Below are 23592 nucleotides of genomic sequence, written 5' to 3' on the forward strand. Positions count from 1 at the left end.
ATAAATAGGTACCACTCTGGTGGGAAGGTAAATGGCATTTCTGTGTGCTGCTCTGGTTCACCAGAAGCGGCTTAGTCATGCTGGCCACATGACCTGGAAGCTGTACGCCGGCTCCCTCGGCCAGTAAAGCGAGATGAGCACCGCAACCTCAGAGTCGTCCGCGACTGGACCTAACGGTCAGGGGTCCCTTTACCTTTATTTTTTTTATTTTTGTTTTTTCTTTCTTTTTTTTCTTTTTTTTATTAAATATTTATTGGTATTTTCAAGAAACATGTAACAAACAGAAACAAAAAATAAACAAAATAAAAACAACACAAAAATACATAAAATTCAAAACTTAACAGAAAAATAGAAAAAACACATAAAGTTTCAGACACTTGTTTTCCTTAACCTTATTTCTCAGACCTCCTCACACCTCCCCTTCTTGTATTCCAATTTAAATTGTCAGTTCAGCAAGTCCTTAACTTATTTCTTCACCCTAGTTTGAACATTTATTCTAACATGCTATTGTTTTACTTTACTTCTTTTTTTCCATTTCCTCAATTTATTTTTACCAGCCTTATTTTCATTTAGTTTAAAAAAGAAAAGAAAAACCAATTTTACCTTATCAAAATTACATATCAATACTTATACCTCATTAATTATTCTTAAACCTTTTTCCTAAAGTCGACCAAAATTTCCCTTCCACGATTTTCCCAATTTCCATACAGCTAACAAAAAATATATATAAAAAAAAAACAAGGCAGATTATACTTATATACCCTTTGGATTCCCAACCTCCACCCACCCTTTTCCCGGTTCCAGTCCCCAACCAATATCCATCAGTCTTTATGTTATTTAGCCTGGAGATCTCACGTCCGAGGCCCTTATATCTCTCTCAGTTCCTTTCTGCCAGTCTCTTTGATAGTCCTTGATGTTAAACCCCAAGTCTCGGAGAGGCTCCGGCCCAACAGGATCCATGTTGCTTCCAGCCCGTCTTCCACACTTAAAAGCAAAGCCTATGGGGTACTCCAACTCTTGTTTCAAATTTCTTTCAAAACCATATGTCCCCAAAGCTCCAACTTTCACCTTCAGCAAATTTGTAATCCTCAGGTCTTCAGATCTCCTCCAAAGGGGATCTCTCCATTTTTCAGACTCCCATTCAGACCGGGCTTTCCACATCCAATTTTTATTGTTCTTTTTTATCATCATGTCAGGCCTCATATTGCAACTCTCCTTTGACTCCTGCAGAATTCCAGCTCCTCCTTCATTTTCTTCAAAAGCAGCATATTGTTCCATCGTGTCAACACTTTCAGTTTCATTTATTTGTTCAGTTGAATGGGCTTCCTGTTTCAAATCCTTATCAGGCTCAAGACTGTTGTTTACTGTCAAGTATAGTACTGAAACCTCTGTAGACAAAGCAATGTACTCATCTTGTAACTTTCCCAGGAGAACAAATGCTCTGTCCAATTCTGCTTGAATTTTACATGCTCCAGCCATTTTTGTAATGTAATGTCCCTATTACCCCTCTAGGGGGATTTTAGTTCCTTAATATTCCTTTCAGCTCAAAACCAAAAGTCCAGTTATTTTGTATCAGCCCTCCTTATTTTCAACAAGTTATACCGAATGAACCAGCAGAAACAGCAGAAACAATGTTCTCTTTTTCCAGCTGACAGCTAGCTGACTGACAGCTAACTTGACAGCTGTCCAACTCTTCAATACAGCAGGCTTTCTCATAGGACGTTCCCGGGTCTAGGGGGGGTGAGACTTCAGCTCCCAAAAAATTCTTTTTATCCTCCAGTAAATCTTCTTATAATGTTAAAACCGTGAAGTCAAGATCTTTTATTAACAAGCAAGAAACAAATTCTCTCGACCTTAGCTGCTCGGTCCTTTGCTTTAAGTTGTTTACAAAGGGGGGGGTGGACTTCCTTTTTAGCCCCTTCCCGCTCGTTCCAAATCCAAAATAGAATTTTTTTTTTAAAGTTCCAATCTCCGTATTACTCACGGGTTGATGTTTTGTAGTCCAATCGATCAAAAGAAGAAGTTGGTGCTCTCTGTCAATGGCTTGCGGCTTCACTCCGTAGACGAGGGAGTACTCTCAGCACCACGCCTCACCCTGCCTCCGTTCCGAAGCCTTTAAAAAGGCTCCGTCGCGGATTGGGGGGGCGCAAATGGTGCCCGCCGAGTCTCTGTGTTCACAGGCATCCGCGCCTGTGATTTTAAGGGTCCCCGCTTCGCCGCAGCGGCCAGACCCAGACGCTACGGAGCCGATTCCCTCCGGAGCTCGGAGGGAATCCGCCATTAAACAATGGCGCCAACCCGGAAGTCCACTCAGGGGTCCCTTTACCTTTAGTAGTAGCCTAAACCTGCCATTTGCTCTGGCTGTCCTCTTAGTTCTTTGCAATTGCCTCTAAGCATCTCTGAAGCGCCCAACACCTTCACCTGACTGCGAAGTTTGCAAGCAAGAGAACTGTCTCATTCCCCCCCCTCCTTGGACTCAGAGGGACTATTAATTGCATTGCTCACGTTTTAAACAAACAATGTGTGCGCTTAGCTCTCTGTAGGCAATTGCTGTTATGATTCTGTATAATTAGAGTTGCAAGTAGAGAAAAAACAGTTCCCTATTGATATTTGCCATTTTTATTCCAACTAAGACCTGCCGAATACAGAGATTACCCAGCTTTACCATTAAGCACAAACACACAAATGTTCCTGTGTGCTCAGTCCCTATTCCAGGCTTCCTCAAACTTGGCCCTCCAGATGTTTTTGGCCTACAACTCCCATGATCCCTAGCTAGCGGGACCAGTGGTCAGGGATTGTGGGAATTGTAGTCTCAAAACATCTGGAGGGCTGAGTTTGAGGAAGCCTGCTCTACTCCATGAGCAGTTCTGAGTGACATGGAAGCACATTATCTATGGCAAACGCAGCTTTATTAAAACTCAGGCTATGTGAGTTCTAAGTGGAACTCTGGCTAGTAACCTCACGACTTCTGGGACCTATTGACGTTTTTAAGCTGTCTTCAAGGGACCATAGCTGTCAACTTACAGATTTGAAAATAAGGGACCAGTAGCCTTGAAAATAAGGGACCAACAGCCAAAATAAGGGACCTGAAGCCTCACCTGTTCCAAGCACTCCAGTCTTCCTGTCCTCCTGCAGTCTGGTCAAACTCATGCTGGTAGCTTCGAGAACACTGTCCAACCAACTTTGTAACCAGAGGTTCAACTGAATAGAATCTGAATCACATGCACCACAAGGCCTATGCAGCCTCAACTTAAGATGGCTCCCCGGCCTGGCTTTGCACTGCAAAGTTTGCAGCAGCACGTGCAACAAAATGGCATTCAGAAAACCCCTCAGCTTGCATTAACTAGCCACACACAAGGCATGCAAGCTCCACCACCCAGTCGTTCTTAGACTTCTTATTGGGTGAGCAACACAGCCAAGCAACACAGTTGGAGCCACCCTCCTCCCTGGCTGGCAGGGAGGGAGGGAGGGAGAGGAGCTGCTTCCTTTGAAATTTAAGGGACATCATTTAAGGGACATTTAAGGGACATCCATCAATAAGGGACAGCAGCGGGACATGGCGCTGGAATAAGGGACTGTCCCTTCAAATAAGGGACACTTGACAGCTATGCAAGGGACGGCTCCACTTACTAAGCTTGACAGAGTTAACCTTTTACCTATGAACTGTTACCATTCTGTAATCTCCAACATGGCCAGATATTTGTTCACCCGCAAATCCCCTGTTTTATTCCTATCTTGAGAAAAGCAAAGGGGATTAAGAGACAAGGAACTTGGTTAAGCAGGTATTGTTAATGTTGCTTGCTAACATAGCACAATGCACGGGTAGTGGAAAGGTTTTTGGAGCTGCAAAGTGGTTATACTGGAAAACACAGGTAGGGAACTCGCAGCTAACCGAAAGTCAAGTATTTTGTTTTGAAAGTTAGTGGAAACTTTGGTGGGAAGATGCAAGGACAATCAAAGAAACATTTAAACATTTTGGTGTAGCTCACACCCATCTCACTGAGTTTAAGATAAGAGGCTCGTTTATAATCATATTTTGCGAATTATTCGTGTCCATATGTAGCTGCATTGTTTTATACTTTCTGGATTTCTCGGGATCATATTATAAAGTAGTTGTGTTCTGTATTAAAAATCAAGCACTGCTAGGAGCTGTTCCTTTTTGTTTTCCAGTGTATTTCTTACCAATGAAAAAATTGGTGTGCAGCAAGCTAGTTTTCATCCCAAAAGTGTGGCCCGGGGGGGGGGGGGGTAATGAGAACCACTGTGTTATGGAAGCACTTACAATGCCATCTGTCATTCACTAAAGGTGTCCAGAGATGGAGACTGCTAACAGATCCCTGTCTATTTCCTTGCAAGAGCTCTGACAAGAACATTAATAAAAACGTGTGTCGGGGTAGCGATGCTGAGCAACGGAAGCTACAAGTCAGTGCAAATCTGGAGAACACAGACAGCCTGTAGCCTAATAAATGGTACCCTTTCTACAGCCTGAGTCATCCCTTGAAGTGCTGGTCTTTAATGAAAATTGATGCTGCCTTGCCTAGTACCAAGTTACATGTTTGAAATGCTGCGGATGACAAATGGCAGTAGCTCTTGTCTTGCCTCCCACCTCGCTCAGATTTCTCTGGAGCCAGCTTAGTCTCAAGGAGAGATCAAATTTCCTTTAGATGCAAAAGGGGTGCAGTTATGCTTGTGCCAGAGCTGGATGGGGCAGAGACCGTCTCATACCATCTAACACTTGGAAGCCGAAATCTGGCACACCACATTCCCAGACATCATCTTCCCATTTTTTTTATTGTGGGACTAGGCAGCTGTTAGGTACTGAGCTGAATCCTAGAACAATAGGATCCAGAATGCAGCAGTCTGATTGGTCCGCAGGAGCCACCCAATCCAGCTCCAAGTGGAAGTGAATCAGTGACCTGATTGGCCTGCAGGAGCAGCCAATCAGGCTCCTGGATGAAGTGAATCAGCAACCTGATTGGCCTGCAGGAGCAGCCAATCAGGCTTCTGAAGGAGGTGAATCCGCAACCTGATTGGCCTACAGGAGCAGCCCGGAATTAGCCAATCACGCGGGGCCCATTGTGTAAATAATGTATATATAGCTAGACATTTTGGGGAAAGATTCATTCATTGCTACTATGAGCTGAATAAAGAGCATGAAATTCACACTCGACTCCGAGTATATTTCAGCGGCCATTTCAGTTGCTGTGTTCTCGATCAATTTCACACCATGGTTTTCTCCCCTAAAAAGTGGGGGGGGAGGACACAGCGCCTCCAAACAGAGATCACAGCTCCAAGAAAAGTGCTTTTTCCGGGGAGAGGGAAATTGCCACATGAAATTGCACAAGATCATGGCAGCCATAACAGGATACTTGTGGGTTATGCAGTCTCTACAGCTTGCTCAAATGTGGAACTTACAGTGGCAAAAAGATGGCATTATGTTAAACTTTGTTATAAAGGTTTGATTTTTCTATGCTTGGCTCGATGGGTCGGCTGCACCAGTTTAGAATAGGGGTAACTTGTTGTGGCTTCCTGTACCTAGGATTGTCCTGCCATCAGCTTTCACGCAGCTGTAGGGGCCTGTTAAAAAGCTGGCAACCCCATGGTGAACAAAGGAACTGTTTTGTGTGGGTGGGTCTGGAGTGCTAGAATTTGGGCAAAAGGTCTGAAAGGGAAAAACCCAGAACAAAAGGGCATTTCCCCCAAGTACTGATACCCACCAGAGGTGTGAGGTTGCTATGGCAACATGCCGACAAAATGCTGTGTATGAGGAGGCCTGAAATAAAGAACAGCAGGATCCAACAGTTTCAGAAGTTTCTTTCTTTTTTAATTTAAAGACCAGCAAAGTCACTCCAAATCAAATTTGTTACATTTCCAGCACACTTGGGGCTCCAACTGTTATTGGACTACAACTCCCATCATCCCTAGCTAGCAGGATCAGTGGTCAGGAACACTGGGAGTTGTAGTCCAACAACATCTGGGGACCCACAGGTTGAGAAATACTGTGTTGGGCTGCGATCTTGAACCCACTCATTTGGGAATAAGCTCTGTTGAATTCAATGGGACTTATTTCTGAGTAGATGTGTTATGTACTAAGCTTGAATCCTAGAATAATAGGCTGGTAGGAGCAGCCCAATCAGGCCCCAGGAGAAAGTTAATCAGCCTATTAGATTGGTAGGATCCTAGTATGCAACAACCGACTGGCCTGCAGGAGCAGCCCAATCAGGCTCCAGGAGGGAAGCAGAGTCAGCCAATCACACGAGATCCATTGTGTAAATAATGTATATAAAGACAGGTTTTGGGGAAAATTCATTCACTGTTTACGAATGCCAGCATCTTTTCTGTGCTTTGATAACTACTTCCAGTTTCTTTCATCCTTGAGCCGATTCTGGTCTCTTTCTGATCGCCCTGGAGGAAGCTCAGTGGAGTGAAATGTCGAACCTGTTTCCAGTATACAGCTTAGGACAAATCTCTTTACCTCGGCCAGCCTCTGGCTATTTTGGACTACAACCCCCATCAGCCTCAGCCAGGCTGAGCTGGCTGAGGCTGATGGGAGTTGTAGTCCAAAACATCCTAATGGCCTTAGATTGAGAGAGGCTGGTCTAGGCCTTTGGATGACTGGATGTTTTCTCTTCCCCTGTTCGCTGCTGTTTTGTTGCTTTGTCATGCTTTGCTTTTTGTGGTTTTCATTTATTATAGGAATGTAAATTGTACTTACCTTATTTGTGGTATTTTTGCAACTTGCTGCGGGACCATGATTAGGGGGAAAGTGGGGTGGGGTATGGGAAAGAGATGTAAAAATAACAAACAAAAGTATTACCAGCCGTGAAAATGGAATAATGCCTTCAGGCTGCACTCCTGTACATTTTTTATTGAGAAGTACGCCTTACTGAGGGGACGCGGGTGGCGCTGTGGGTTAAACCACAGAGCCTAGGACTTGCCGATCAAAAGATCAGCGGTTTGAATCCCCGCAATGGGGTTGCTCGGTCCCTGCTCCTGCCAACCTAGCAGTTCGAAAGCACGTCAAAGTGCAAGTAGATAAATAGGTACCACTCTGGCGGGAAGATAAACAGCTTTTCCGTGCGCTGCTCTGGTTCGCCAGAAGCGGCTTGGTCATGCTGGCCACAGGACCCGGAAGCTGTACACCGGCTCCCTCGGCCAATAAAGCGAGATGAGCGCTGCAACCCGAGTCGGTCACAACTGGACCTAAAGGCCAGGGGTCCCTTTACCTTTACCTTTAAGCCTCATTGAACCCAGTGGGACCGACTTCTGAGTGCATTGGGTTAAACTGTTTGATGTAGCATATTAATCTTGGTCCCACAACAGGCCAGGCCAACAAGAAGCAAACAGAGACAGGGCTCCTGCACCTTTGATAGATGGAGAAATTTCAGCAGGTATCTCCTACACAACTATAACAGGGGGCACATCGTTGTTCTCTTTTCTTTTGCATCTGGTCCTTTACGAAAGAATCGGCAGTTCCACAGCCTATGCCGGTCTGCTGCCTCGTCTGCAAAATTACTTCAGAAAAACTAAATGTGTTCTCATTTCTGGCCGGCCTTCTGAGGGTGGTGCTCTGAGGGTTAATTCTAGATGCACTTCTGTTGGCAAAGAAACTCCCCTCCCTGCAATCACAAGAATCCATTTGGCCATAAAATTATATATATTAACATATTTTCATATCTTATACAGTGGTACCTCGGGTTACATACGCTTCAGGTTACAGACTCCGCTAACCTAGAAATATTAAGAACTTTGCTTCAGGATGAGAACAGAAATCGTGCAGTAGCAGCGGGAGGCCCCATTAGCTAAAGTGGTGCTTCAGGTTAAGAACAGTTTCAGGTTAAGAACAGACCTCCAGAACGAATTAAATACTTAACCCGAGGTACCACTGTACAGTGTTTTAGACTTCCATTGACAGCATTTGAAGATTTTTCAGTCTTTATCACATTTCTTAATTTCTCTATTACTTTTAATTATCCTTAACTAATAACTCTCTTCATAGTCTTTTCTGCAATATTTCGCATAGTCTGCCTTACAAAACTTCTTGCAAGTCTACTAGCGTAATCTGTTTATTACAATTGCTTTTCAAATAATTCAAATATTTACTCCTGTCCTCCAAGAATCTCTGGTCCCGCAGGTTTCAGATCCTTCCTGTCATTTTATCTAATTCTGCATTGTCCATTAATTTCACTTGCCACTCTTCTTTTTTCAGGGCGCTTTGCATTGCTTCTTCCTTCTCCCCACAAGGCAAACCACCATTTTCTCACTCTTCCCACTGCCCCACATCCTCAAAATGCCCTTTAAGATAGGCTCCCTGTGTTATCGCCCCTCTTTTCTCATTATCCTTTCTAAGGACATGGCCCCGAGAAATCAGGACATACTAGAGGCTTGGGTGCCTTGAAGCAACGAGACGCAATCACAGTGCCGGATTTATGTATAAGGTAAACAAGCTATAGTTTAGGGCCCCACTCTCTTGCGGGCCCCCAAAAAAATTAAGGGGAAAAACCTGTATGTACATTTCCAGAATATAAGCTAAAAAACAAATAAAATAAAACCTACATACAGCAACAGTGTTTTGTGTTGTGTAGGCTCTATGGTGTAAGTATTCGGCCCCGCCTGCTCCCTAAAATATCACTGGTTTGCTCATTTCTATATATAGGGTGCCTACATTCTGCATATTTTGTTATGTGCAAATGCTTTTAGATACCTATAAGGTCCATAAATTACCATCTAGCATATATTCAACACAAAAAAACAGACAATTTGTTGTTGACAAAGGACAGCTGGACATAGAAAGGGCCCCATTTAAATCCGGCCCTGCGCAATCGCAGCTCTTGGAGGGCAAAAAGATTCTCCCAGGTGCGTCCGATCGCGCACGTCCAAAATACAATCCCTCCATCTCCATCTCTCCTCCCCTCGAAGAGGAACTACATTTCCCAGGAAGCTTAGCGCGTCCCTTTCTTTTTTAAAGTCTATGCACGTGGCTCGTTGGGAGGAGTTGGGAACGTCACATTCCTGCATTCTCTTAGCCTGTGTCACAGGAGCCCGGTTTCTGTGTCGTTGGACAGCCTGGAAAAATAAGAGCGAAAATAAGCCCTCCTTCTGCCTCCACCTTCCCAAGCTCTCCCCAGTCGGGACTCATGCACCTCCAAGAAGGAATCTGACCCCCTTCCCCTTTCCTTCCTCCCTCGGAATCCACCCAGAGGCTCCCTCTTCCTCCTCTCCAGCCCAGCCTTGGCTCTCCAGAAAGGTAATCATCATCATCCGGCGCTGCTGTGGGTTTGGGCTGCTATGGGGTTATCTGTAGGGCTGTGTGAATGCGCGCGCGAGGGTCCTTTTGTGGGCATCCGTGCTGCGCCTCGATTGCCAGCAAATGACTGGTGGTGATATATATCCATGCGTACGCGCCCGACACACCACAATTCCTCCCCAGCCTGGAGGCGTTGCAATAAAAGGGACGAGGAGGGAATCCTCCTTTTTACGCATTGGATCCAAACGCGTTTTTACGCATTGGATCGCGCGCAGGTGATGGCGGTGGAGCCCTGTTGTGGCTTTCTCCCGGGGAGAGAAGGCGAAGGGCGCTCGGGGTCTCTCCCCTGTTGTTGTGGCGGCTGCGTGACACCCTCGTAACTCAGGCGGGGGGCGAGGCGGGGCTCCCCTTTGTTTTGCAACCGGGGGACCAAGTTGCAAGGTGTTCCTGCGTTTTTGCGGCGGGGAGGAGGGAATCTCTGCTTCGGATCAAAATAGGAAGAGCCGGCTGCTCTCTTCCACCAGCTTCCTCTTCTCCTGCGTCTGCATAGGCCAAAACTGGAACGGAGTTTATTTTGCTTTCTTTTCTCCCCCCCCCCCCCATCGTTCCCATGTGATTCACTCCCCACCCCCCTTCTGCGTGGATATGTGCGTGTCGATTGCATGTTGTCTAGACTTCAACTCCCCCTCCCTCTTTTCTCCTCCGTCCCCTTTCATCTCGGCTCCCCCCACCCGCTTTCTCTCCCCCCCCCCACCTCTCCCGTTTCCAACCAATGCAGTTTATGTCAGGGAAAGTCTTTCTCTGATTTGCAGCCCGGGCCTGGTGGTATTTATCTCAGCCCTTTTATGAAATGCATCATTCCGGCATGATCTCTCCCGAGACGCACAGATAGGCTCCCTTGCCAGAATTTGGGCGGGGAGAGAGAGAGAGAATGGATGTTACTCGTAGTTGTAATTTTTCACAAGCGTGTAGTAAAAGGATCAGACTCACCACCCTCTCTATTTAATACCCCCTCGCTTATCAACCCTTGAAAGCATGTGTGTAGTTTGATTTGAGCGTATATTATGCAACTGCGTATGTCTTTTTGGAGGGGTATTTTTTGGGTGGGGAGGAGGTGGAATGGAAGATTTGTGATCTCTCCAGGATTTCCTGTGTTAAAAAGTCCTCCAGAATCATAACCCTCCTCCATTGATGATGTATCTTGAGGTCATCTTCCTCTCTCCCTCCCTCCCTCCTCCGTAATACAGGATTAATTGTTCAGAGGCTATTGTAATCCTTTTCAGCTACCCAATGGCCCTTGCTGCTTTACACAGATTTTTCTGTCCGATTCCACTTCCACACACACCAGGCAAGGGCTTGGATTGTTTTCGCTCTGTCCGAGAGGTGGTGGGGTTCATGCAATTTCGGTTAAATCTGGAATGTTTCAAGATTGCATTATGGAAAGGAAGAGCTGTGGCCAGCACGGTCCAAGCACCCGTGGGTTTTTTAAAATGTCATGCGTTGATAGATACTCAGGTTTGCCGTGTTATTAAAATGCAGATCTTAGATTATCCGGATTTTCAATGTTCTGGGGTTTTAAGTGAGCCAAAGGCTATCCTTTGTGTGTGTGTGTGTGTGTGTGCGTGTGCGCGCGGGCAGCACGTTATGTTCAGGCAGTGTGCAGTTCTACACAACGCTCTGTTGGGTGGCAATGTGATTTGGGGCATATCCTAGCTGTAATTCTTTTCCATATATCAAAAAATCTAGCAGATTTCCATTAAAATAATTAGATTTAGTTTGCATGGAAGCCGGTGGCCTCATTTGAATGTTAATTCTTGACGTGGCAAGAACAGTTCCATTCCGAAATCCCTGATATCGTTTTTAATCTCACGCTGCCTTGTTACCAAGGGGAAGGAAAGGGGTTCGAGCGATAGATAAGACCAGAACATCCCAGAGCATCGTCTCCTGGTACTATCATAGAGCTGGCTAAGGTGCTTTGCCATTGGTGACATTTCCTGCATTGTCCCATTGAATTCAGCTGTGGTTACCCCAGGCATGTGAGCATAGAATTGTAGCCTTAAGATCCATCCTCTCTGCATGGATAATGGGGAGCAATCCTAGGCTGGATCAGCTTTCAGGCATGTTATGGGTGCGGTCCATTTTTAAAATATATATAATATATTTTTCCTGCAGTGGTTTTTATTCTGGTGCTTTGGGGTGATTTTTGTACCTGCTGCCCTTAACTCATCAATCTTGCAACAAGGTGCGACTCCTAGGTGATCATTCCTGCCATTCTTAGTTATGGGGAAGGATAAATGCTTCCAAAGGCCAGAAAGAGGAAGGTGAGTGGGGTGGGGGCTCTTGCTCCTAGCCTGTGCCACGTAAGAGCTTTCTGTACATGACTTTATGCTGCAGTATTGAGGGGAAGAACAGATTGCGGGGGGAGCAGCTAGATCAGAGAGCAAGGCTCTCTCTCTCTTTCTGCCACAGTCCTTCCCTTCCTCCAGCTTCCTTCAGGAGAAACACATCTTTGCATTTAGCAAAATCACCAGCAGCTCTGCAAAGAGCTGTCTCTGCTTTTTATCTGCTGTATTTAAGAGGATGCTCGCCTCGATGTGGTGTCAGGTTTGTGAAATCAGGCGCCGAAATGTCCAATATCTTGACGGCTGGATACTGCTGCTTCTCGGAGGTCTGGTGGGCAGCCAGATTTGAATGGTGGGTTTCTGAATCGGAAACGCAAACTGCTGTTCTTTTAATCCAAGTTCTTGTAGGTGGGTAAATTTGAGCTCAGAGACACTAGCGTGTACTGTATTTTAGGAGCAAACCGTTTCCCCTTTTCTCGTTCAAAGTGCATTTTCTCTCAATGAGAGCTAGAAACTTGTACAGAAAAGTAATTTTGTCCTATGTGGAATGCAATGGTTTATCTGGTGTGCCTTTGCAGTACACGCAGGAAGAATTTGCTTTATGAATCCTTGTGCAGTGGGATTGTGTGTCATTAGCAAATCTTTGGGGTGGCACAGAGCACGGTGTGTTTGCAATTTCTAGAGCAAACTGCTGCATTTTGGCAATAGGATATAATCATAATATGGTACGTAGCCAAGGCTTGTCCTCTGATTACAGCCATGGTAAAGGAGGTGAGACCTCGGCCACAATCCCAGGTTTGGATGACACACCAAGCCAAACAAGTATATTACACTGACCTAAGAAAACCGGGGAATTGCTAAACACCTGTGATTTTCTCCTCAGAAACCAGCGTGTTTGTGAAGTCATGGTAGGCCATGCTGGGGCTTGCTCTTCAAAGCAGACCTTTGAGTTCAAAGTAGACCTTTTAGCTTGCAAATCCCCCCAAAAAAACTCTCACACATGGGTTTAAAGATGGTTAATCACTGCATTGGCATCACCAACCATGGTTAGGCCTAACCCTGGTTTGAAGCTGCGTTTTGGTGCTGGTTAGCAAATTCTGGCTAAGAGAGCCTGGTGAAATTTTAACAGTAGGTGAGGTCAGTACTTAAGGTGACACTTAACGGTGATTAGGAAGGATAGAGGGAAATTTGCATCTGTCGTCAGGTCCCTGCGGAGGAGTGATCATAAGATATTCGGCATCTTATACCTAATCTATACAGTACCATGGCTGTTGTTGTTGTTTAGTTGTGTCTGACTCTTCGTGACCCCATGGACCAGAGCATGGCAGGCACTCCTGTCTTCCACTGCCTCCCACAGTTTGGTCAGACTCATGTTCGTAGCTTTGAGAACACTGTCCAACCATCTCGTCCTCTGTCGTCCCCTTCTCCTTGTGCCCTCCATCTTTCCCAACATCAGGGTCTTTTCCAGGGAGTCTTCTCTTCTCATGAGGTGGCCAAAGTCTTGGAGCCTCAGCTTCAGGATCTGTCCTTCCAGTGAGCACTCAGGGCTGATTTCCTTCAGAATGGAGAGGGTTGATCTTCTTGCAGTCCATGGGACTCTCAAGAGTCTCCTCCAGCACCATAATTCAAAAGCATCCATTCTTCGGCGATCAGCCTTCTTTATGGTCCAGCTCTCACTTCCATACATCACTACTGGGAAAACCATAGCTTTAACTATACGGACCTTTGTTGGCAAGGTGATGTCTCTGCTTTTTAAGATGCTGTCTAGGTTTGAGTACCATGGTTAAGTGATGGCAAAGATAGCTATGCACATTGCTCTCAGCGTGAATCCAGAACTGGAAACTCTAGCTCTGTGAGGGTTAAACTACAGTTCCCATGATGCTTGTTTGTGTGTGTGTTTTAAATCTATAGTGTGCATGCAGTCTTACAGTTGTAGCCCCAGACACTGATGTCACTGAGAAAGCTAATGTAGACCTTGCTGTTTTCCTTATCTATTTAAAACGTTTCTGTACCATTCTTGCTCTAAACCTGGTGCCTTCCAGCTGTTTTGGACTACAACTCCCATCAGCTGCAGTCAGCACTGTCATGATGGCTTTTGTAGTCCAAAACATCTAGAACGCACCACGTTGGGAAGGGCTGAGCGTGAACCTATCTGGAAAGGGAATAAGAACCAGATCTTAAAATATTTAAAAACAAAATAAAAGTTCAGCAACTCTTGCTAATAAATATACTGCAACCAAACTAGGAATGACCAACCCAGCAATGCCTTAGGAATTAGAGGAATTCTAAGCAGTAGGTCCTCAAAACTCATTGGAGGAGAGGGGATTTCACATATCTGATGCCCTCACAGGATGAAAGCATAATGTTCGTTGGCAGGTCATAGTTCAGCCAATGGAACGACTTCTTTCCAAAATACCTTGTCTGAAATGGAAACAACCTTATATGTCTCAGGGAGAGGAATGGGCCTAGGGGATGGGCCACTTTGAGTGGTGGTAAATGACTCTGCCTTTCGCAAAGTCAGACCATTTGTCCATCAAGTTACAGGGAACCAGGCAGGGGGCCTTCTTGGTAGTGGCACCCTCCCTGTGGAACGCCCTCCCGCCAGATGTCAAAGAGAACAACAACTACCAGACTTTTAGAAGACATCTGAAGGCAGCCCTGTTTAGGGAAGTTTTTAATGATTGATGTATTACAGTATTTTAATATTTTTTTGGAAGCCACCCAGAGTGGCTGCGGAAGCCCAGCCAGATGGGCGGGGTATAAATAAATTATTATTATTATTATTATTATTATTATTATTTAACCCAGCGATGCCTGTTCTGACTGGCAGCAGTTCTCCAGTTTCTCAAGGTGATAAGGGCTCTCCCCCCCCCCCCGGTGCACCAGATATGTTGTTGTTTGGTCGTTTACTCGTGTCCGACTCTTCGTGACCCCATGGACCAGAGCACGCCAGGCCCTCCTGTCTTCCACTGCCTCCAGCAGTTTGATCAAGCTCATGCTGGTAGCTTCGAGAACACTGTCCAACCATCTCGTCCTCTGTCATCCCCTTCTCCTTGTGCCCTCCATCTTTCCCAACATCAGAGTCTTTTCCAGGGAGTCTTCTCTTCTCAGGAGATGGCCAAAGTATTGGAGCCTCAGCTTCAGGATCTGTCCTTCCAGTGAGCACTCAGGGCTGATTTCCTTCAGAATGGATAGGTTTGATCTTCTTGTAGTCCATGGGACTCTCAAGAGTCTCCTCCAGCACCACAATTCAAAAGCATCAATTCTTCGGCAATCGGCCTTCTTTGTGGTCCAGCTCTCTCTTCCATCCATCACTACTGGGAAAACCAGAGCTTTAACCAGATATACCTGGCCCTTTTTAACTGGTGATGCTCCAGGGACCTCCTGCAGAAGAATCATATGTTTGACCACTGAAATCCTGTCTATTATTTTTATTTTTATTTTATTTTTAATCCCACTTTTACTCCCAAAGGAGCCCAGGGTAGCAAACAAGTGCTAAAACAAAAACATCCTTAAAACTATTGCAATGCAGATGCAGACCTGGAAAGCCCTGCCCTGGAAAGGCTCCCAGGAAGAGGGAAGTTTTTAAATAGGCGCCGAAAAGACGACAGAGCTGGCCCCCAGATTTCAATGGGAGGGAATTCTATAAGGGCCTGGATCCTATACTGTGTGGGGGACAGACCTCCTGATAATATGATATCAGAAGGAGGCTGTCCACAGAGGTATCTGCAGGAGACCCATCGACTGGGTATACAGTGGTACCTCTGGTTATGTACTTAATTCGTTCTGGAGGTCCGTTCTTAACCTGAAACTGTTCTTAACCTGAAGGACCACTTTAGCTAATGGGGCCTGCCGCTGCGCTGCCGCCGCACGATTTCTGTTCTCATCCTGAAGCAAAGTTCTTAACCCGAGGTACTATTTCTGGGTTAGCGGAGTCTGTAACCTGAAGCATATGTAACCTGAAGCGTATGTAACTCGAGCTACCACTGTATAGTGAAAGTGTGTGGAATATGCAGGCCTAGTTTGTTTATTTCATGGGTAGGCAAACTAAGGCCCAGGGGCCGGATCTGGCCAAATCACCTTCTAAATCTGGCCTGTGGACGGTCTTTGAATCAGTGCGTTTTTACATGAGTAGAATGTGTGCTTTTATTTAAAATGCATCTCTAGGCTATTTGTGGGGCATAGGAATTTGTTCATCCCCGCCCCCCAAAAAATATAGTCTGGCCCCCCACAAGGTCTGAGGGACAGTGGACTTGACCCCCTGCTGAAAAAGTTTGCTGACCCCTGGTTTAATGATTTTATTACATTTCTATATCTTCTTTCATCCGAGAATCACGGGGTGGTTTATTTGTGGTGATGCAGTGCTGGGAGCATCAGCCAAAAACTCCCCCCTCTCTCTCTCTCTCTCTCTCTCTCTCTCTCTGGGGAATGGGGGAAATGTCCTGTGTTGTTCCCCTCCGCCCGTTTTCATATCACACACTTGTGCCATGCGCATTCTAGAGATCTCACAGCTTGTTGACTGCACCACCGGGCCGGGAGGGGGGTTGCAACTTTGATATGTGAAATATAGGCATTGCAGAGCTAACAGATGTCTCCTCCAAGCCGACACTTTTCAGTGGAGTCAAGTCACACATTCCGCTTGCTAGCCTTCACGTCTTGCAGTGGCATTCTCACAATCGCAGAAATCTCTGCCAACTGTGCCAATAAGTCTTGGCTGAATCAACGGATAAATCAGTGCAAATTTGCATATGGGGAAAACCAGTGAGTGGTATCTACTGTAGTGCTAAGTGAACATTCCATCACGCGAGGAATTTCTGCTTGCAGAATGGAACCTTCTTTCTCTATTCCCCCCAGTAGGGCTGGGCGAAATATCATCGAAAATTGGTTAGAAGTCCATATCTGTTTCATAATTGTTGACCTGGCAATATATCATGTATCGTGGTGTGTGGCGTCTGTTCTATGTAAAAAAAATATATAATGTGGGGAAAACTGTGAAGCTAATCAGTTCCTCTCCATAGCTACATCCTTGTTTCAGACATCGTGATATATCAGTCTAGTATGATGTTTAGCTGGTGATATAACATGTTGAAAACCAGATATTTCCTTTCCCCCCCAAACATTTTTATTCATTTTATAACACAACTAAACAACACAAACAGAAAAACAAACAATACAAACAAATTCTTATTCTTATTTTTTTCTAAACATTGTTAGGTGAGCTTCCCCAAGTCCCCCCATCTGATTTTCATTTTACCTCATCTTTAGCAGTTTACATATATCATAATTTCTAGCCATTTTTTTATCGTGCTTACTTTTACCATAAAAATCTTCACATTTTATCACTCACAAATAATACTATTTTAAAATACACTATCCTCTACTTCTAACCCTACAGCCTATATCCACTTCCAGAGCTATTCTAAGATTTAAATATTAACATATTTTTTCAAATATTCTTTAAACTTCTTCCAATCTTCTTCCACCGTCTCTTCTCTCTGGTCTGAGTCTCCCAGTCAGTCCGGCAAGTTCCATATAGTCGAAAACCAGATATTTCCTACTCCACAGCTATGTTCCAGGGGTTCCCCAAAAAACAACTGCCTTCTGGAGCAAATTTGGGGGGAGTGTCGGTGGGGTGGGGAGTCGCGTTGCATAAGTGGAAATAGATGATGCTGATGGGATGCACTGTTCCAACACCAATATTTCTGAAGAAAATACGTTTTCCTTCCTCCACCTGATGCATTTCCAGGTATTCTCAGACTCCCTCCTGTCATCATCTGAAGGGCTGAAGGTTGGGAAACTCTGGAGAACATTCTTCCTATTCTTCATGGGTCCTTAAAGGTAAAGGTAAAGGGACCCCTGACCATTAGGTCCAGTCATGGCCGACTCTGGGGTTGCGGCGCTCATCTCGCTTTATTGGCCGAGGGAGCCGGCGTACAGCTTCTGGGTCATGTGGCCAGCAGGACTAAGCCGCTTCTGGTGAAATAGAGCAGCACACGGAAACGCCTTTTACCTTCCCGCCAGAGCGGTACCTATTTATCTACTTGCACTTTGACGTGCTTTCGAACTGCTAGGTTGGCAGGAGCAGGGACCGAGCAACGGGAGCTCACCCTGTCACGGGGATTCAAACCGCCAACCTTCTGATTGGCAAGTCCTAGGCTCTGTGGTTTAACCCACAGCGCCACCCGCGTGGCGTCACGGATCCTTGTGTGAACGCAATTAGATTTTTAAACTTGGGATAAAAGAAAGGCCTTATATATTGAAATGAACACTGCCTCCCCTGTTCCCAACCATCCTTTTGTGCCTCTTTTGCCCATTACTCAGTACGTTCCGTCTCTGAGAAGACCTGAAATGTTTGCAAGTCAGATTAATACCTTAACGAGGCAGTATCCATTACGATATGTAATGGTTTCCCTTTGTCCCAAGTTGAAATACCTGTTTTGTTTTCTGTAAGTGCCCCTCAAGCAGTGTGTTGCTTGAAACATTCTGATTGGATTTTTTAAAGGATTTAACAGGTTCAGTTAATTTATGTCGCCTTGGATCGGTACGTTGCAGCAAACTCTGGCCTACGCGTGCAAGATACACCATTGCTGTGTAGAATGCAAAATTGAATCTTGCCGTTTTTGTAAGATCAGGCAAAGAATAGCATGTAAGTTCAGTATCCTTTCGTTTGGGTGTTGCTGAATCCGTGGTCTGGCTCAGTTGGCACCAGACGGCTCTTGAGTTGCCATAGTAGCCCCTTGAGGATTCCCCCAGAGGAAGGGATTTCTGATCCTGGTTATGATGGTGCAATCAACGCTAAATCCACAGCTACTCCGATGATGTCAGCATGGTTACGTCAGCCTGTCAGGATCTTGCCCTGCTAAACAAAGCCTTCCTGAGTTACATGGCTGCTCTTTGTCTTTGGTCTGTGTGCATTTAGGGCTCATTTCTCCCCCCTCAAAGTATTCTGGGAACTGTACTTTATTCTTTACAGTCCCCAGCATCCTTAAACTATAGTTGGATATTTTGGGTGACGTCGGGTGCTTTAAATGAATAATAATAATTTATTATTGATACCCTGCCCATCTGGCTGAGTTTGCACGCCTCTACTTCCCTTTGGCAAATGACTACTGTTGAAATGGTGACGAGATCGCATTGGCCTATTTATTCTGAATGTTTATAAGTGATGCCAATAAAGGTTTGATGATGATGCTGGTGATGATCTGGCTGAGTTTCCCCAGCCACTCTGGGTGGTTCCCAATTGAGTGTTAAAAACAGTGGCAAAACCAATTCATTTCTGTAGCGAGGTGAGTTTCCCTCACACTTTTGTGCATGCATGTTGTCCTGCTGACTCTTTTTGGTTCTTTACCTAGTGTAGCACACCACCTCAGTCTCCCGAGATTCCAGGGGTTCCAGGCGCATACCCAGGATTCGTGTTTCCTTTTGGCAATGAGGCAGAGCGGAAACTGTGGTGTCTTTATGATATATGGTTTACACATATATACAACCTGAGCCTACGATGGAGGGGTTCACATCATTAACACTCCAAGAGGATCTTGCTTCTCCCATAGTTGCAGCCTTTTCAAAAAGAGCAATGTGCCTCTTTTCAAGGTTGGAGCTGACCTATTTGGTTGAGCATTGAATTGCCGTTGCATAGTTCCTTTTTGGGCTGACCAGAAGAAGATTCACAAAACAGATTGAAATCTGGTTATCTTGTTGTTGGAGTTCTGTTGGAATTGCACCAGCAACAAGTATACATATAGTTATTGTCTTGGACTTATTGCAAGAATATTAGGATGGGGGTTTTTTTACAATGCCAAAATAATAATGACATACACAACTCAATGCAATGGTGCCTCGGTTTTTGAACGTCTCAGTTGATTAACGTTTTGGAACTCAAACGCCGTAAACCTGGAAGCAAATGCTTTGGTTTTCAAACGCACCTGAGAAGACAAACCAGCTGCCTTATTGAGATTTCCGTTTTGAGTTTTTGGTTTTCAAACGTTTCGGAACTCAAACAGTCTTCCAGAAAGAATTATGTTCGAAAACTGAGGTACCACTGTATTGAGTTGTGTATGTCATTATTATTTTGGCATTGTAAATAGCATTTAAGACGTTTAAGTATTAGAAGGCGTTGAATTTTTGTACGTTACTGTTACTGATTTTTTGTAAACCACATACAGAAGTATATAGTTTGTGATTTACTTCTCTGTATTCCTTGGACGCGGGTGGTGCTGTGGGTTAAACCACAGAGCCTAGGACTTGCTAATCAGAAGGTCGGCGGTTCGAATCACCGTGACGGGGTGAGCTCCCGTTGCTCGGTCCCTGCTTCTGCCCACCTAGCAGTTCGAAAGCACGTCAAAGTGCAAGTAGATAAATAGGTACTGCTCTGGTGGGAAGGTAAACGGTGTTTCCGTGCGCTGCTCTGGTTAGCCAGAAGCTGCTTAGTCATGCTGGCCACATGACCCGGAAGCTGTACGCCGGCTCCCTCGGCCAATAGAGCGAGATGAGCGCCGCAACCCCAGAGTCGGTCATGACTGGACCTAATGATCAGGGGTCGCTTTACCTTTATTCCTTGGAAAGTTGTATTGATCTCTGGCTTCCCAGCCTGCAGCCCTCTAGGTCACATCCCAGCAAATTCTGACCCTCTCAAACTCCAGCTTTGATCTTTTAAGAGTTGTGGAAGGAGCCCCACCCATTTCCTTTGTTCTCCTAATGGCCCATCACCCAGGTGATTACCTGAATCCGGGAAACTTGCCTGGTTTGTTCCTCCCTATCAACTCTGTAATGTATCGCCAGATGGTGATGTTTGGCTGGTGATACATCGCAATGTTGAAAACCTGACATCACCCAGCCCTGGAGTAAATCCTACCCAAGTCAAGAGTGGAGTCCCTAAGACAGTTGGATGGTGCCTTGTAGGCCTCCTTCCTGCAACTCCTGCAGCCAGGCTGGTGCCAAACGCATTGCTCTGCTTTCCTTTGGACCACATCAGCGAGGCCGTGTGTGTGTGTGTTGTCTGTACAGCCCAGGACCTCCAGGCACACTGCCCAGGTCTGCGCCCCAGAGAGGTCACAATGCTAATGTGGCGGTTTGACTTCACCCCTGGGGGAACACTGCTTTGTGCCTCAAGACAGACAGATGCCAACAACCACCCACCAGGCAAGTTAGTGTCCTTATCATGGGGGTATTCAGTATTCGGAGCTGCCTTTCAGTGGTTCAGACAGTAGTGTGTTGTTGAATTCTTCCACAGAGAGAGAGAGGGGGGGAAAAAACTAAAACCAGCACCTGCAGTTTGAAGGGAAACAGTCCAGGAAAGTCTGTCCCACTTCATTTTTCTGATTACCAACCTGCTTTGTAGGGGAGGAAGGCTGAGAAACACCTTTCGTTTTTTTAGAGTTCTCTGTAAGTTGCAGCAGCTCCTCATGCAGGATTTTGTACTTTGGGTCCAAGGGTAAAGCTTGCATCATGCAATCTGATCAGGTTAGTTACGTTGCCCTTGGCTGAACAGCAAACACACACTCATGCTGTCTGCTCAGAGAGTGATGTCTGGTATTTATACTGCTTGAAAGGTAGCTGGTAGTTTTCCTGGCTTTGCATCAAGCATGCCTTCCAGGTGCAAGCCACAGTCTCTTTCTCAGAGTCTCAGAGGATGCTGGGAAGCTTGGACAATTGGTGGGCTGCACATAATAATAATAATAATAATAATAATAATAATAATAATTTATTATTTATACCCCACCCATCTGGCTGGGTTTCTCCAGACACTCTCCATCAAATATCAGATGGAGACTCTTACCTTCTGGGCCTGATGGGAGTTGCAGTCCCAAAGATCTGGAGGGCACCAGGTTGGGGAAAGCTGGACTAGATCATTACACAGATTAGAACCGAGGTACTTCCTTTTGATCAAATTGCTCTTGCTGCAGGCTTTTCTTAGTAACATAGCTGTCTTCCTGTGACTTTTTCAGTGGGGCAGTGGTAGAACAAATACTTTGCATGCAAGAGGTTCCAGGTTCGATCCCTGACGTCTCCACGTAGGGCTGAGAATGTCGCCTGACTAAAACCCAGGGGAGCTGCTGGCGGCCAGTGCAGACAGTACTGAGCTATAGATAGACCAGTGGCCTGGCTTGGTGTAAGGCGAGTTCCTGTGCATTTACAGCAGGTCAAAAGTGCGTCCATCTTGCTCTCCGTGGCAGCATCTCTCCTGGGTCTTTTCCATATACCTGCTTCTTGTTGGGGGTCGAACCTGAACCCGTTTGCATGTAAAGCAGACAGTCCAGCCACTGAGCTGTGGTTCGCCCTTTCTTGCGTGTACAGTCGTACCTCGGAAGTCTAACGGAATCCATTCTGGAATCCATTTGGAACAGAATCTGTTCTGGAATCCGTTTGGAACGGAATCCATTCCAAAACGTTCAGAAACCTACAGCCAATCGGAAGCCACATCAGATGTTTGGGTTCCAAAGAAAGTTCGCAAACCGGAACACTCGCTTCTGGGTTTCAAGGTACGACTGTACAGTGGTACCTCGGGTTACAAACGCTTCAGGTTACAGACTCCGCTAACCCGGCAGTAGTACCTCAGGTTAAGAACTTTACTTCAGGATGAGAACAGAAATTGGACTGCGGTGGCAGCGGGAGGCCCCATTAGCTAAAGTGGTACCTTAGGTTAAGAACAGTTTCAGGTTAAGAACAGACCTCTGGAACAAATTACTGTATTTTTCGCTCTATAGGACGCACTTTTTCCCCTCCAAAAATGAAGGGGAAATGTGTGTGCGTCCTGTGGAGCGAATGCAGCCTTTCGCTGAAGCCTGGAGAGCGAGAGGGGTCGGTGCGCACCGACCCCTCTCGCTCTCCAGGCTTCAGGAAGCTATCCACAAGCCTTCGGAGCGCGGCGGGAGTGCCCACCGGGCTCCCAAGGCTTGCGGATAGCAGGCAGCAGCCCGAATCGCGGGGAGCACAGTGCTGCGCGCCCCGGGCTTTGGGCACCTATCCCGCCGGGCTCAGAAGGCTTGCGTATAGCAGCAAGCTCCGGGAGCAAAGGCCCGTTCTGGCTAAAGAGGACCCGTTCCCCGTGGCTAAAGAGGAAGCCAAAAAAACTAGGTGTGCCCTATAGAGCGAAAAATATGGTAAGTTCTTAACCAGAGTTACTATTGTATTGTAAGCTGCTCCGAGTGCAAGTCTTTGTGTGGGAAATGACACAGTCTGTAGTAGGATTGGGCATCAGTTGGAGATGCGTATATGTTGTGCAAAACAAACGGCGAAAAATCTCAATGCTCAGGATAAACGGCACATAAATAAAAGGCAAATGTGCTGACATTGTATATATACCTTTCCTCGAAAATGTGTGCGCTCACACAAACACACTTCCCTGGGGAGATGTGCATTCCTCAAAACTCTGGAAGCCAGCCAGAATAGACCTCTGGCAATACAAGGGCACTTCATGCATTAACAATATCATATGTGCTGAGATTATTAAGGTTGTTGTTGTTGATCAGTCAGTGTTCATTTCACAGCAGGCTTCCCCAAGCTGGTGCCCTCTAGACATCTTGGAATTACATTTCATGTGTTGGCACTGTCTGGAGCGTTAGTTGTGATGCTCTCTTCGGAGAGCTGCCGCAGAGTTAATCGTCCCCCAACAAGAGGCTTCTCCTAAAATAATTTTTAGTTACACATGCTCTTTTTTTTGTTGTTGTTAAAGGCTCCAATTTGTAGTTAAAATGGCATCCTTCCAGTTTTGGTTTAGAAAAAATGTGAGTTGGCTACTTAGAAATCTGGGGATGTCTGGATGTTTAGTCGTTTAGTCGTGTCCGACTCTTCGTGACCCCATGGACCAGAGCACGCCAGGCCCTCCTGTCTTCCACTGCCTCCCGCAGTTTGGTCAAACTCATGTTTGTAGCTTCAAGAACACTGTCCAACCATCTCGTCCTCTGTCGTCTCCTTCTCCTTGTGCCCTCCATCTTTCCCAACATCAGGGTCTTTTCCAGGGAGTCTTCTCTTCTCATGAGGTGGCCAAAGTCTTGGAACCTCAGC

The 23592-nt window shown here is 45.8% G+C and overlaps 1 protein-coding gene across 4 annotated transcripts in view; it reads left to right on the forward strand.

Moving 5' to 3' along the window:
- The first annotated feature begins 8993 nt into the window (after positions 1-8993).
- Positions 8994-23592, forward strand: part of CTIF (cap binding complex dependent translation initiation factor) — a 180877-nt gene continuing 166278 nt past the window's right edge. For all 4 annotated transcript variants that reach the window (XM_053408254.1, XM_053408256.1, XM_053408257.1 and 1 more), the window contains exon 1: positions 8994-9247. The gene's annotated coding sequence lies outside the window, so the exon portion shown is untranslated. The remainder of the gene's footprint in view (positions 9248-23592) is intronic.

This window comes from Podarcis raffonei, chromosome 11, assembly GCF_027172205.1.
Source record: "Podarcis raffonei isolate rPodRaf1 chromosome 11, rPodRaf1.pri, whole genome shotgun sequence".
NCBI classification, from domain to species: Eukaryota; Metazoa; Chordata; class Lepidosauria; order Squamata; family Lacertidae; genus Podarcis; species Podarcis raffonei.